The sequence below is a fragment of the Panthera leo genome, chromosome E2 (genome assembly GCF_018350215.1).
Source record: "Panthera leo isolate Ple1 chromosome E2, P.leo_Ple1_pat1.1, whole genome shotgun sequence".
Taxonomy (NCBI): Eukaryota; Metazoa; Chordata; class Mammalia; order Carnivora; family Felidae; genus Panthera; species Panthera leo.
Window position 1 is genome coordinate 57,511,362 of NC_056693.1, and position 14,546 is coordinate 57,525,907.

General features: G+C 57.3%; 1 protein-coding gene across 1 annotated transcript in view; it reads left to right on the forward strand.

Annotated features, from left to right (window-relative positions):
* Nucleotides 1–14,546, forward strand: part of LOC122207761 — a 29,476-nt gene that overhangs the window by 11,848 nt on the left and 3,082 nt on the right. The window contains exon 7 of the mRNA XM_042917932.1: nucleotides 10,597–10,709. The gene's annotated coding sequence lies outside the window, so the exon portion shown is untranslated. The remainder of the gene's footprint in view (nucleotides 1–10,596; nucleotides 10,710–14,546) is intronic.

A 14,546-nucleotide genomic window follows, 5' to 3' on the forward strand; every position in this document is an offset into this window, starting at 1 on the left:
CACCGGCCGCTGGTGACTGACTCAGTTTCCATCCCCTCTCCCTTGCCTGGAGCTTGGGGGTAGGGCTGCAAATTCCAGCCTTCTCATTACCCAGCCACAAGGGTCACCTCATTAGCATAGACTCAGGTGTGATTGAAGCAGTCTCCTTAGGGATAAGCAAAGATGCCCTTATGAAGAAGTTACTAGGGTTTTAGGAGAGCTCTTATGCCCGGAAGCTGGAACGAAAACCACATAGATTTCTTTGAAAAAAAAATTTTTTTTTAATGTTTTATTTATTTTTGAGACAGAGACAGAGCATGAGCAGGGGAGGGGCAGAGAGAGAGGGAGACACAGAAGCCAAAACAGGCTCCTGGCTCTGAGCCGTCAGCACAGAGCCCGACCTGGGGCTTGAACTCACAGACAGTGAGATCATGACCTGAGCTGGAGTCGGCCGCATAACCGACTGAGCCACCCAGGCGCCCCGACCACGTAGATTTCTTATCACCGTAGAGAGTGTTGCCACCGGAGACTGGAACGATGTAAAGTGATGAGACTCAGCCTCCAGCCCCAGCCCTGCCCCTTAGCAGCTGAGTGGCCATGACCCAGTCCCCTCCCCTGTCCCACCCATACCCTCCTCAGGAAAGTGGGGACACCAGCACCGTGGGGCGAACTCACGGGATGATGTCTGTCCCCGCAACCTGTTTGAAATCCAAAACAAACGCATTTAATCCACGCGGAAACGGCCGACACCGAGCCCGTTGGTAAATACTGTGTTGGTAAATCAAGGTCAAGGGATGCAGGGCGTTAGGCGGGTGGGATTTGTGTGCCTGGCTGCGTGTTGGCCTAAGACACGCTCCCTGCGAACGTGCCGGGCTTGCGAGACGGCTGAGCAGTCCTTGAAGGCAATGGGGACGGAGCCCCAAAGAATCTAGGCGGGGATGCTTTAGGCCCTCTTGACAAGGAGGGCTGGAAAACCCTTTCCAAGTTAATGATGACGTCCTAAACCAAGTTCGCTTTGCCTGCATGCCACGTAGCTTGACGCGGAAAAACCAACAAAAGAAAATCAGCAGCAAGACAACAAAAGCCCCATTCTGGAGAGTGTGGGGTCCGATGGCCTTTCCGCAAGAAGCCTGGCTTGGGCTTGGGCTTTCAGGCAGGTTTGTGAGGGAAGAAAAGGGCCTGGTCCCATGGAAATTTCCTAGTAGGGTTTATTTGGAAGCGAAGGTTTGGCAGCCCTGACCCAGTCTCCTTGGCTAGACAGAGCCTCTTTGGAGAGAGTCAAAAACAACAGAAGGATGGAGATAGTTCTTGAATGAGCTGGTGTTAGTGGAATCCTCTGCCTCCGAAAAGAACTGCCCGAGCCCAGGCCCGGCTTCCCTCGCTCGATGGAATTCAGCTCCACTCACCTGTGGTCAGCAAAACAACCCCCCCCCCTCCCCGCCAGACGTCCTTGCCCCAATTCCCGGAACCCGTGAGTATGTGACCTCACACGGCAAAAGGGACTTTGCAGACGCGACTGGGTTTGGGAGCTTGTGATACGGAGGTCGTCCTGGGTGGCCCAGATGGGCCCAAGGTAACCACTGAGTCCTAAAATTCCAGAACCTTTCCAGCTGGGATCAGGGAAAGAGAAGAAGGCTCGGGAAGATACTTGCTGGCTGTGAACACCCCTGCAAGGGCCAGGAGCCCAGGAAAACACCCAGCTACAAGCTAGAAAGGCAGGGAGTGGGGTGGTCCCCTGGAGCCCCCGAAAGGAACCCGGCCCTGCTGACACCTTGATTGAGCCCAGGGAGACCTGTGCTCAACTTCTGACCTCCAGGATGCGGACAGTCTGTGTGGTTTCAGCTGCTACGTTGGCAGAAACTGGTTCCAGAAGCAATAGAAAATCGAAACGTCACCTTTCCCAGGCACCTACTGTGTGCCTGCTTGCTGGGAGGAGGTCCCTAATCCTCTCGACCACTCAGGCCTTGCAGCTCGTGATCGTGTCACCGTGTAGGAAGCTGATGCTCAGTGACGTGACCTCCAGAGGCCCAAGCGGGGAGTCCAGCCGCCCTGAGCCCCCGGCGGCTCCCAGGCAGGATGGGCGTGCGAGGGTGACATTTTCTTCCTGGCTGCCGCTGTAAAGCTGTGAGGAAGGCCGCCCTGGTTCCCGTGTGTGGAGATTTTTCTGCCAGACGCCATCCTGGTGGATAAAGGCTACGAGGTTCCTGCTGGCAGGACGGGAGGCAAGGCCCCTAGCCCGTCGTGTAGACCCTGACTGCTGGCTGTGTGACCTCAGGCTGGTCCCCAAACCTCTCTGGGCAGTGTGTTATTTGGGCTGGTAAACACCCCGTGCGGGGCCAGCCTCCAGGGAGCGTGTGAGCCAATCCGGTCCCGGTCCAGGGGACTGGCCGGGCTGGTGCTGCCGTGGGGTCTGTGCACATGGCTTGGAAGTCACACGGGGCCCTCTCGACAAGGTCAAGCCATTCTGCGATCTGATAGGCAAAGGCACCTGTTTCTTTCTGCCGGGAGTTCCTGCTCTCACCGCCCATCCTTGACTCGGCCTGGGTGCGGGGCTGGCGCTGGGATGCTGGGCTCCGTCCCCGGGTCACGGCCCAGCCCTGGCCTGGCTTTGCCAGCGGGCAGCTGGCTGACCTCTGGCCGGCCGCCCCCGGAAGGGAAACACGCGGAACGTACGTTTGTGAGAGCAGGTGGGACAGCCCAGGGGTCCCCGGCTGTGCCTGGCTATCCCCCCTCCCCCCAAATGGCCAGGAGGACCGTCAGCACGAGAAGGACGTGTCCTTCAGAAAGACAGGTTACCCCCAAACCTGTGAGTGACCTGATTTGGAAATAGGGTCTTTGCAGATGTCCGGGGGAATGGGGTCGTGCTGGATTAGGGTGGGCCTCGATCCAGTGACCGGGGTCCTTGTGAGAAGAGTGGAACTTAGACAGACACACCGGGAGGAGGGCAAGTGACACTGGAGGTGGAGGTGGAGGTTGGAGTGACAGGTCGGTAAGCCCAGGGACGCCAGGACTGCTGGGGGCGCCCGAAGCCGGGGCAGCGAGCGAGCGTCCCTGAGAGAGAGGGCCACCCGCCCGCGCCTTGACCTTAGACCCCCCGCCTCCAGAACCGCGCCTCCGCTGGGCTAAGCTCCCAGCTGGTGGCCCTTTGTTACAACAGCCCCGGGACCTGCCCGCGCCCACTGCCGCTGTCACCCTCCGGTCACCGCTCAGACAGACGCGAGAGAACGTGCTGGTCTCCTCCCATCTGAACACGTCCAAGGGCAAGGCTGGCCTCTGTCCACAGCTTACGGGCTTCCTCCATTGTTGGGGGCTAAGCTGCTCTTTTCTGAAGGGAAGGCGGCCGGCGACACCCCGTTTCCCAGATGGAAAAACCAAGGCTCTCGGGGGGCTCCTCACGCCCACGCCGTCGCTCAGCTCTCCACAACCGCATCTCCCGCTGCCCGCCCGGGTCAGCCTCCTTCCCGCCCAGATGTTGGACCGAGTCCTCGGAGTTCCCGGCAGAGGGGAGAGGTCAAGAAATTTCCGAGCTCAAATGAGGACAGCCGCCTGGCTCTGTGACCTGCTTCGTGGAGAGCCTGGGAGGCGACTGTGGGGCAGCGAGCTGGTCGGTGACTCCAGCCCGGGCAGCGCGACCCGTTTCCCTGAGCTCACACCGCCCTCGGCCCTGTCGAAACAGAAGCGGGCTCCGTCCAGGCCTGAGGTTGTGGCCGCTGGACTCCTGGAGCCCGACTGGTCAGCCCAGCCCAAGCCGCACCGCCACTGAGAGCCACCAGAAGCCACAGGAGCCTCCCCACCCAGGTGACCTCTCCTGCACTGTGCAGGCCCTGTTGTCTGCTGGGCACCCACAGTGGCGCCCGTCCTGGAGCGGGGGGTCAGACCGGGTACGGCCTTCCGTCCCCAGAACAGGCCAGGCACACACCGCCTGCCGGGAAGGCTCCGTGGGCCCCGTGCGTGTGGGCGGGGTGCTGTTCCCGCAGAGCCACGGGGGCTGGGAGGGCGACCGCCAGATGACCGCCTTCCAGCCCTGGAACCCTGTATTTCAGAAGGGGACAGCAAGGCCCCTAGAGGGGGGTGTGACCGGCGGAAGGTCCGGCCGGTCTGGCAGGGAGGCAGGCGTGTCCCACGGGACACGCACGTGGGGCACAGAAAGTTGGGGTGCAAGGCAGAGTGTAGGCCCCTGGGGCGTGAGATGGGAGGTGGCTCGGGGCCGGGGGGCGTCGTGGGCCATTCTGGGAGTGGGACCTCTCTGGAAACAGGAGCGGGCTGCAGCTGGGGCTGACGGCTATACTAGGGGACCGGCTGGTCCCTGGTGGCAAAACAGACCTCCCGAAACTGTCTGGTAACCAGCTGGCTGTCCCCCCTGAGGGCACCTCTGTCATTCTGACGTCTCGGGCCCCTACCCCCTGATGCCTCATTTTCTGGGGTCACACGTTCAGATGCTGGGTGTTCAAAATGCAGCCCAAGGGCCAGCCACTTCCCCCCACCTGCACCTGCCTCCGCCTGGCCCGAGCCACGTCTCCTCTCGCCCGGACCTCACCGGGGGCTCCCCGCTGCTGTCCCTGTGCCCCCCCCCCCCACCGCCCCTACGTTCCGTCCCAGTGCGGCAGGTCAGGGGGTGTTCCTTTGCCTCCCCAGCTTAGAAGGCTCCGAGGCTTTCCGTCTGTGTCGGGGTGAACAGCTGGCCCGACCATTCGTGGCCACCTGTAACACGTGACCTTATTTGGAAATAGAGTCTTAGCAGATGTCAAGTTTAGAGGTGGTCATACTAGGGTGGGGTAGGCCCTGGTGCAAAGATGTGGGGTCCTTGTAGGAAGAGGAAATTTGGTGGCCTGGGGCCACCAAGAACCGATCGTCCCCTGGAGCCGTGAGAGGGAGCTCTGCTCCTGCTTCATCTCGGGCTCGCGGCCACCAGAGCTGTGAGAGAACACGTCCTTTGCTTCAGGACCCCCAGTTCTTGGTCCTTTGTCACAGCAGCCCCCAGAAGATGAAGGCAGCGGCCAAACATGGCTCAGAAACACCGCACCCTCCCTCTGCCTGCAGTGCCCATCGTATGGCAAAGGCCCTGAGAAGTCCCGCAGGGAAGAACAGGTTCCACTCTCCCGTCACCCGTGATCATTCGCTCCCCAAAAGCATCTCGCCCGCCCTTTAACTTGCCCTCTCAGGCGATAACGCTTTGGGAAGTGTTGGACTCGAAAATCCCTAAGGTCCGCTCCAGACTGAAAATCCTGTGGCTTCTGGAACGGGAAGCCGAGCCCCACGACATAAATAGAAATTTGTATGCCTCATTAGGTGCTATTTTTAAAAGCAGCCAGCATGCCGTCCCATTTTGGGGGCAGCACAGCCAGCCTGTGGGAGAAAATTGTTCTAGTCGAGCAGTCAGATACGAACTCCACTGACCACGCGGGGCCCTCCGTCTGAGGCCCACGGATGCGTGAAGGAGGATAATTACGTCGCGCGGGGTTATTTCCTTGGGCTGTGTTTTCTCGAAGCGGAGCTGCCGAGTCAAAGACCTCGTGTTTTTGAAGTCATTGGATTCGCAGCGTCGAGCCGGCTCTCCAAGAAGTGGTACACGTTTAAACTCCCACCAGCACAGACCGGAGGAGCCCATCCCCCACTCTTCCGTGCCAGCGCTGGGCATTGCCACCCTTGACACCTTGAAACTGTCCCGTGTGTCTTGACCACAGGAGTCAGCAAGAGTGTCTGTTGGGTCATCTGAGTCTCTACTGAATTGTGTCCAGAACAGCCTGCCCGCTAGCCCATCCCCACCAACGGGGGATTCTTGCCGGTGGCCGGGCATTGGTGCCCTGAGGTCAGGCCAACCTTTTCAGAGGAAGCAGCAAACCTCACTCAGGTTTGGCCCCAAACACCGAACTCTGAGAGAAGAGAGACGATTCGGTGTCATAGGATCGTTCCCCAGGGGCAGAGCTGGGTAGAGAAAAGAGGTCAGCGTTTGGGGTCCGGAGAACACAGGTTTTTGTCCCGGTCTGGCCCCTTTCTAGCTCCGTGAGCTTGGGCCACACACGTGACCTCCTTGTGCCTCCGTTCTGTCATCTTTGATGTGGGATGATGACGCCCCCAGCCTCTCCGAGCTGTGGAGGATTACGTTATTTCTTCGTCGTGAGATGGGCTTTGTGGATGTGACCCTAGTACGAGCTGGGGTTCCAGATAGCACAGTCTGGGTGGCATTGCAGGCAAGTGTGATCCACAAGGAAGCTGTAGTACTTACAATGCCCTAGAAACATTAAGGGGATCTACTTGAAAAAAAAAATTTAATGTTTATTTTTGAGAGTGAGCGAGCAAGCAGGGGAGGGGCGGGGGTGGGGGCGGGACGGGGAGGGGTTGGGACAGAGGATCCGAAGCGGGCTGTGTGCTGACAGCAGAGTGCCCGATGCGGGCCTTGAACTCACAAACCGTGAGATCATGACCTGAGCTGAGGTCAGACGCTTAACTGACTGAGCCCCTAAGGGAATCTACTTCTTAACCCACCATTAGGGTTCCCAAATCCTGTGGCTGCTTCTCCACGACTCCCTTACCCCCCCCGCAGCGACCCCAGACCTCACCCCCCAAATCCAGCTTTCGTGTTTGGCCTTGCACCCCCTCCCCGGCCTCAACCCTGCTCGATGATGAACATAGGCCTCCTCTCCCCGGTTTTGCTGGTTTTCCCATCGCTTTTCTCTAGGGTCCGGAGTCTCCACAATAAGGGGGAGAACCCTCACCTGGGTTCTCCTGCCTCTGTAGGTCCTGGTTCCCTCTATTTCCCCCCAGTTCTGCCTAAAACCTGGAACCAGCCTGGGAACAACAGAACTCCGGAAGGCAGGGAGGAGGAGGAAGCTGAGTGGGCGAAGACATCTAATGGGGGGGGGGGGGACCCGTCGTGTAGATGTGTTTGTGCGTGTGCATCATCTTACGAGCTCCTGGCTCCCCTTTGCTTCTCTTTTAGCCAAAGCCCTTTGACATCCTCAGTCTCCCTTTAGTGAACGGGTTCCTCCCCGCCACTGTCCCCAAAGGAGCGGTGAGGGGGGCAGATCATGACCTGGACTTTGGGGCCAATATAGCGGCCCCAGCCTCAGGAGGCGCCAAGGCTGGGGGAATGGCTTTGAGGACGGTCGGGTGGGTCTGCTCGGGGACTGGCTCTTTGTCCAGCCCCTTCCCTGCCATTGCCAAGGGCTTGGTCTCCAGCCTTGGTTCTTATACAGAGTGTGTGCAAACACAACGTGGCCACGGGGTCACCTCGTTCCCCCTTGTCCTCATGCTCCACGCCGGCATCCCGGAGAGAGCCAGGCCGTGGGTCGTGTTTCCCGCCTCCCCCTGAACCTCAGCTCACCACCCAGCATCCCCAGCACGCACGGCTCCTGTGGTCCCTTCCAGCCCCGACAGGAGGGTGGGGAAGAGCCGGAGAGATGTGGTCAGCGGGTCAGCCGGGCTTCCGCTTAGGAACCGTGTGGCGTCACGCAAGATGCTGAATCTCTCAAAGCCTCAGCTTCCTCGTCTGCAAAATGGGCGTGACTGCAGAGCTGGGTGGACCTAGAAACGGTTCGTTGTGCTTAGATGTGGCGTTGATGACGACAGATGTGAATTTCCCCATCCGTTCGTCCCCTGGCTGCGTACCGGGCATCGTTGCCTCTCCGTTCACCCCTGGCTCTGTGCTGGGGTCCTGCCCACCCCTGGAAGATACCAGGACCAGTGGAGGCCAGTGTGGTGGCCGCCAACACCGCACCCATCGGCCACAACCAGTGGGCTTACGTGCTGTGCCGAGCATAGGGGCCCGCGGGCCCAGAGGAAGGGCCAAGACCCTGGGAAGGCTTCCTGGAGGAGGTGACATCTGATCTAGGCCTTAAACAATGAGAAGGGGCCATTCACTTTTTCATTCATTCAATTAATAGGCATCTCCCCCCTGTCCGTGAGGTACAAATGCCGTCAGGCACTGGTCCTGGGAGGTTAGAGGCCAGGAAACCAGAGGACATCTCTGCCCTCCCTCTCCCATCCAGCATGGGGCCCAGGGCTCGGCCAGGCTGGGTGTGGGAGCGCGGGCAGGGCTGGCCCACACCCGAGGGTCACGGTGGCAGAGGGCCGGGGGCCTCCGTCCCCACGTAGGTATGGCAGCCGTGCGGTGCAACCCTGGGAAGCAGGGAACAAGGTGGGGGTCTCTGCGTGGGTGTGGAATGATCCCCAAGATACACCATCGAGTGAAAACCAGCCACGTGCCCGACAGTTGTGTGGCCGTCGTGTAACGCACGCGTGCACACAGACACGGGCGTGAATGTCCGGGCAGGGACCGACCAGGACGTCACTCTGTGGCCAGCCGTGTGGGCCCGTGCTCCCGGAGAGGATGCCAGCTGCTAGCGTGAGTGGCCCTCGGGGCTGCAGGGAGCCAGCAGTCTCGGTGGGGTGGGGACAGGGGCTGGGCTCCCGGGGGACAGACGCGTGTCGAGGCGGGGGGCGGAGCTGTGACCCGGGCTACGACGCGGATGGCCTCTGAAGACGCGCCCCGTGAAGGGAGGCGACCGTACTTGTGCGATCCCGTCTATGAGAAGCGTCCGGCAGGCGCAAACCCACAGAGGCAAAGCGGATGGGTGGTCCCCCGCGGGGGAGGAGTGGCGCGGCAGCTGACGGGCGCGGGGCTTCCCGGGGTGGGGGTGCCCAACGCTCGGGGGGCATGGAATGCCACTCGACTGCTGACTTTAAAACGGTTAGTTTTATGTCACGCGAGCTTCGCTTCGATACGTTGCTGCCTCAGTCGGCAGAGCATGCGACCTGATCTCGGGGTCGTGAGTTCGAGCCCCATACTGTGCACAGAGCTCACTTTAAAAAATAAAAATAAAAACAATTCAAATGCTGTCCTGGGCGCGTGTGCATTTAGGGGAGCGGCTGCCAGCTGGGTTGGCCAGGTAGGGACCGGGACCCAGGGAAGCCGTGACTCTGCATTTCCAGGCGAGCTCTCCTGATCTGTACGCGTCAGACTCACTCAAGGTATTTTACCAAAGCCCCGGGGCCACATCCGGGTCAAGCACCAGCCCGCAGCGTCTCCCGCAGCCGGGGGCAGAGTGCCCACCCCTGGTCCAGCGCCTGGACGGCCGCCCCCACCTCCTCGGGCTCTGCTGGGAGAAGGGAGGGCGGGTGGGAAAGAACCCCCAGCGGAGAAAGGCCGGGGCAAACATCGAGATGCTTCTGGCTTCTCAAGACCTAAGCCGTGGCCTGTTTATAAACGTCTGCTCTGGTGGGACTTTGTTGTAAACGGACTCGGTTTTGTTGAGCTGCTTGAGTTTTTATTTGTTTAAAAAAAAAAAAAAAAAAAAAAAAAAAAAAAGCCCGCAAGACCATCTCAGGCGAGAACACAGGGTTAGTCCGGAAAAACCAAGAAAAGGGCAAAAGAGACGGACGAGGAACCCAACCGCCCGCTGCACGGCGGGCGGGCGTGCGTGAGGTCTTGCGTGGCCGCGAAGCCCCCACCCCGTAGCGGGCACTACGTTTCCCCAGTACCTGCCGCGCACGGGCGTCGCGGCCAGCCCCGTGGCCCCAGTCCCCCCGCAGACCGCACGAGGCAGAGCCGTTAGCCATCATCTTGCAGACGAGGACACTGAGGCACGGAGGGGAAGGCGGCGCCCCAGGCCACGCGGCTGGAAGGTGGCAGGGATGGGAACCGTAGCCGCATCTGGGAGGCTCTTTCCGCCACATTCCACGGCCACTCGGAGCCAATCCGCCCGTGGAGCGGGGACCCTCACAGGCGCCGCCTGGTCACCGAGCTGTCGGGGCGTCGAATGGAGCCCCTCGCCGGCAGGCTGCCCAGGTCACCCAGCAGGCCACTGCCCCTGCTGCCCAGATGACAGGGTCTCACCTAGACTGAGGTCGGAGAAAAGCCGTGCACGGACCCCTCCTGGCTGCTCGGCCCCCGTCCCCTGCTTTCCACGGCAGACGTCACCCCTGCTCCCACTGCCCTCGGTGTGCCCACCGAGGGCCCTAGCTGCCCACCCCGGAGAAAGGTGTCTGAGGTCCCTCGTCTTCAGAGGCCTGTCTGCAGACGGCTAGCCTGTGCTTTAGGAAACCTGCTTCGGATGAGCCTCTGCCTCCCCTGGCCGGCGACCGTGCGTGTGGGCATTTGTCGGCCCCCGGGCACCTTCTCTGAGCCCAGCAGGCTGGGCCACGTGGGCTCCAGCAGCTCCTCCCGCCCCAGCATTCTCTGGTTTTAAGCAGCTCCAATTCCGGGTTGATGTCAAAGAGACAGAACTCTCGCTAACCTAGTGGATAGACTGCAGTAAACCAGCCTTTCCCCGCCCCAGGGCCTTTGCATGGCTATTCTCTCCCCGGCCCTTACCTGATTTCTCACTCTCCGTGATGTCCATCCTGATGTTCCCTCTCCTTGCTGTTCTTTTATAGCACGAATCACAGTATATAACCAACCGTATGTTCTCCTTCTCATACTGATGTCTACTGAGGGCAGAGGCCTCACTGGCACACAGTAGGCATTAGGTGTCCGTAAGCGTGTGTGGACCACAGGCCTGCAAGAGCCCCGGGTAGGAGTCTGTGGCCTGCGTGGCACGGGGACATCCGTGATCTGGTGGTGCCCTCTGGTGGCATGATGCTGATACCACGCTGAGAGCGGACCCCTTTCCCTTTCAGCGCTCCCTCCCCTGGGCTGGCCGCCCTGGCGCACAGGGACCCGGCCACCAAGGTGACGTAAGCGGCAGAAATTGGTGCTCCTGGAGTTCTGTGAGCTGCTTCTGGATGACCAGGTGAGTTGGGAAGTCAGCCAGCTTCTCACATTATTATGAAGTCGCTGCTGTTAATGTTAAACATAAACGGCCACCCGGAGCCACCCGTGGGTCCTGGAGCAGCCTCTGTGACTCACCGCCTGGGACCCTTGGGGCCAGAGTGCCCTCCCTCCCCCCAGGTGCCCTCTCTCCGCAGCTGGCTCCCGCAGGCTTTGATGAAGGCTGTGGTGGCCGTGTCCTGGCCACTGACCCAGCTCTGTCCCCCCTCCTCCCCCCCACCCCGCGTCACCCTCCCCAGGATTTGCGTTAAACTCACAGAGAAAAGACCACGTGGGTCTGGAGTCTGAGCCAGGGAATGTTCAGGTGTGGACACACACATCCCAGACACTAAAGTATGAGGTCTGAGTACCGGAGCAGAGCCCAGAAATCCCGGGTTGGGCCCAGCACCTGCACACGTGCGGAGACCAACACAAAGGCTTCTCTGGAGGGAAGGGGTCACGGGGACGTGGACGGGCGTTGCTCGAGCGCACAGGGGGGTCGCGGGGCCGTGATGCAGCCTGGAAACAACGATGGCGTTTTGAGGCTATATTCTGCAGTTCAGAAGTATGTGCTAAAAATGTTATTGAAACAACCTCAGTGAAAGATGCAATTCGTGTTACTGTTTTCGATTTGTTTATTCAGAAAAGGGTTTTTTTTAGGGGCGCCTGAGTGGTCAAGTCGGTTAAGCGTCGGACTCTCGGTTTCAGCTCAGGTCGTGATCTCATGGTCTCGTGAGTTCAGGCCCCGTGTCGGGCTCTGCGCTGACCGTGAGGAGCCTGCTTGGGATTCTCTCGCCCTCTCTCTCCGCCCCTCCCCCACTCGTGCTTTGTCTCTCTCTCTCTCTCAAAAACAAATAAAAAACAGAGAAGACATTTGTATTCCTTTTTAAACTCAGTACTTAGAAAAATAAAAACAGAGGAGAACTAGATGACTCTAGCCAGAATGGCCATGTGGGATCCTCCTCCTTCCCTCCCTAGTGAGGACCTTCTGTAACCTCAGGGGGCCTCGGTGTTTTGGTGTATGAAATGCACACAGTGTTATCTGCCTCAAGGTTGTAGTGAGATGCGATCAGGTCCAGGAGGGCATCTTGGAAACTGCAAATGTCGAAATGGTGTCTTGGGCATCGTTATTATTAAACCTTGCACTGGGAGCTCCTCTCAGAACTCGTGCAAATTCTACCGGCCAGGTGAAGACAAGCCACTGGGTTTTCGGAGGGCCAGTCGCTGTACGTGGGTAGTGTCCTCGCACACACACACGCATGCCTCCCCGTGGCCAAGGGGCACGTCGCGTTCGGTCGCCCCACGTTAGGAGCTTGTCATAGAAGGGATTTCAGAGCTGGTGCGCCACCTTGTAGGTCGTGCCCGTGACACGGCCGAGCCTGACCGTGAAGTCAGGATAATGCTGTGTTTGCTGAGCTTCTGCACCCAAGGGCCCACGCGTGGGACCAGTGTTAAGAAGAACCCAAGGGGCACGAGGGTCCTAAGTGAACGTACAAGCCTGCTCCCATCTCATCATCTCGTTGGGATGTGCCGGCACCGAAGAAAATCTCATCCACGCAGCAGAGCGCCCACTGCCCAACTCGGTCCCGAGAGAGACGGCTGCACGACGGGCCGGACACCTCCAGGATCTGGGTTGAGATCCAGACACGAGAAGGGAGGCAGCGTGACAGTGGCGATAGCGAGTCTCGTCCGTGGGATCAAGTGACATCACCGTGGACCTCTGCGCTCACCCAGTCTTACCTGGAGTTGCTGTGTTTGTGTTTTCTGGAAAACGTGCAGGGGCCAAGTTCACGTCCGACCCGTCACCTTGCAGACGTTCCTGTGGCCACTTACAGGCTCTCGGAGGTTCATGTGCCCTGCAGCAGGCTTGGGTGCTTGTCTGTTTGGGGTTCCCCTGGGAACTGTTGGGCCGGGTAGGAGCCCCCACCTTCCTCCCTCCTTGGCGTCCCCAAGGATGACCATCAAAATGAGAAGAGGAGTGAAAGACGAAGTATGGTGAAGTCAAACATTTCCTTCAGTGGAAATGCTCCTTGTTCATCAGTTTGAGGTCTCAAGTTCCTCCTCCCAAAAAAATCCTTCCTCAAAATACGTGCCATGAACACGGCTGCACCCCGGAACACTCACGCAGAGCGTCCTGTTCCCCGCACACACCCACGGCACTTGTCCTTGTGGGTTCTTTCTGAGCGCTCTGCTGTTTCTTCGTGACTCGGTCTTGATAGGCTGTACGTTTCTGGGAATGCGCTCTCTTCTCGGTGTCCAGTGAGGCGGCATGTGATTGCTTATAGTAGTCCCTCCCCTGTGGTCGTTTTTATTTCTGTGGCATTGGTTGTGATGTCTCCTCCTTCGTTTCTGATTTTATTAAGTCTTTACAGTCCTGTAAATAATACTGAAATTGAATCAGTAATCAAACCCCCCCCCAACACAGAGAAGTCCAGGACCAGACGGCTTCCCTACCAAATATTTAAGAGAGAATTAATGCCCATCCTTCTCAGGCTCTTCGGAAAAACCGAAAAGGAGGAAACACTTCCAAACTCATTTTACGGGGCCAGCATTACCCTGACACCACAGCCAGACACAGACGCTGCAGGAAAACCACGGACCAGTATCTCTTACGAGAGTACATGCAAAAATCCTCAACAAAACAACAGCAAACCAAATCCGATAGCAGATTAAAAGAACCACACACCACAACCAAGTGGTAGTCATCCCTGGAACACACAGGTGGTTCAACAAACAAAAATCAATTCATATGATTCGCCACGTTAACAGAATAAAGCATAAGGATCTCACGCTCGTCTCAACAGATGAAGAAAAGGTATCTGGCAAAATCCAGCACCCTTCCATGATTAAAAAAAAAAAAAAGCTCAACTATAAATAGAACGTACCTCAACATAATACATGTATGAAAAGTCTACAGCTAACATCACACTCAGCAGTAAAAATCAGGAACAAGGATGCCCATTTCACCACTTTTACTCAGTATCGTACTGGAAATCCTAACCAGAGCACTTAAACACAAAAAAGAAGTAAAATGCATCCAAATTGGAAAGGAAGAAATAAAACTGTCCCTGTCTGCAGATGACAGAATCCTATATATTGAAAACTCTAAAGATTCTACGAAAAACAAAACAAAAAGACTGTTAAAACTGAGAAACAAATGTAATAGAAGTTGCAAGATATAAAATCAACATGAAAAAATCAGTCACATACCTATACACTAACAACAAACTACCTGAAGAGGGTATTCTGAAAACAATTCCACTTACACCAAAAAGAATACAATACCTGGGGATAAACTCATAACGAGAACTTTGCATAAACTAATAAAATATTGATGAAAGAAGTTAAAGACACAAATGGAAATACATCCCATGTTCATGGATTGGATCATTAAAATGTCCACACTACCCAAATTGATCTACAGATTCAAAGTGATCCCTGTCAAAGTCCCAATGGGATTTTTTAGAGAAATAGAAAAATAATTTAAAACTTCATCTAGAACTATGAAAAGATGACAAATAGCCAAATCGATCATGAGAGCAAAGAATAAAGCTGCAGTATCACACTTCCTCACTTCAAAATATATTACAAAGCCACAGTAATCAAAACAGTATGGTAACGGCATAAGCACAAACATACAGCCCGACGGAACAGAACAGAGCCTAGAGATAAACCCAGGCATTTATGGTCGGCTGATCTTTGACAAGGGTGCTAAAAACGCATAATGGGGAGAGGACAGTCTTTTCAACAAATGGTGGTGGTGGGAAGATTGGAGATCTACATGCAGAAGAATGAAAATTGGACCCTTGCCTTCCCACCT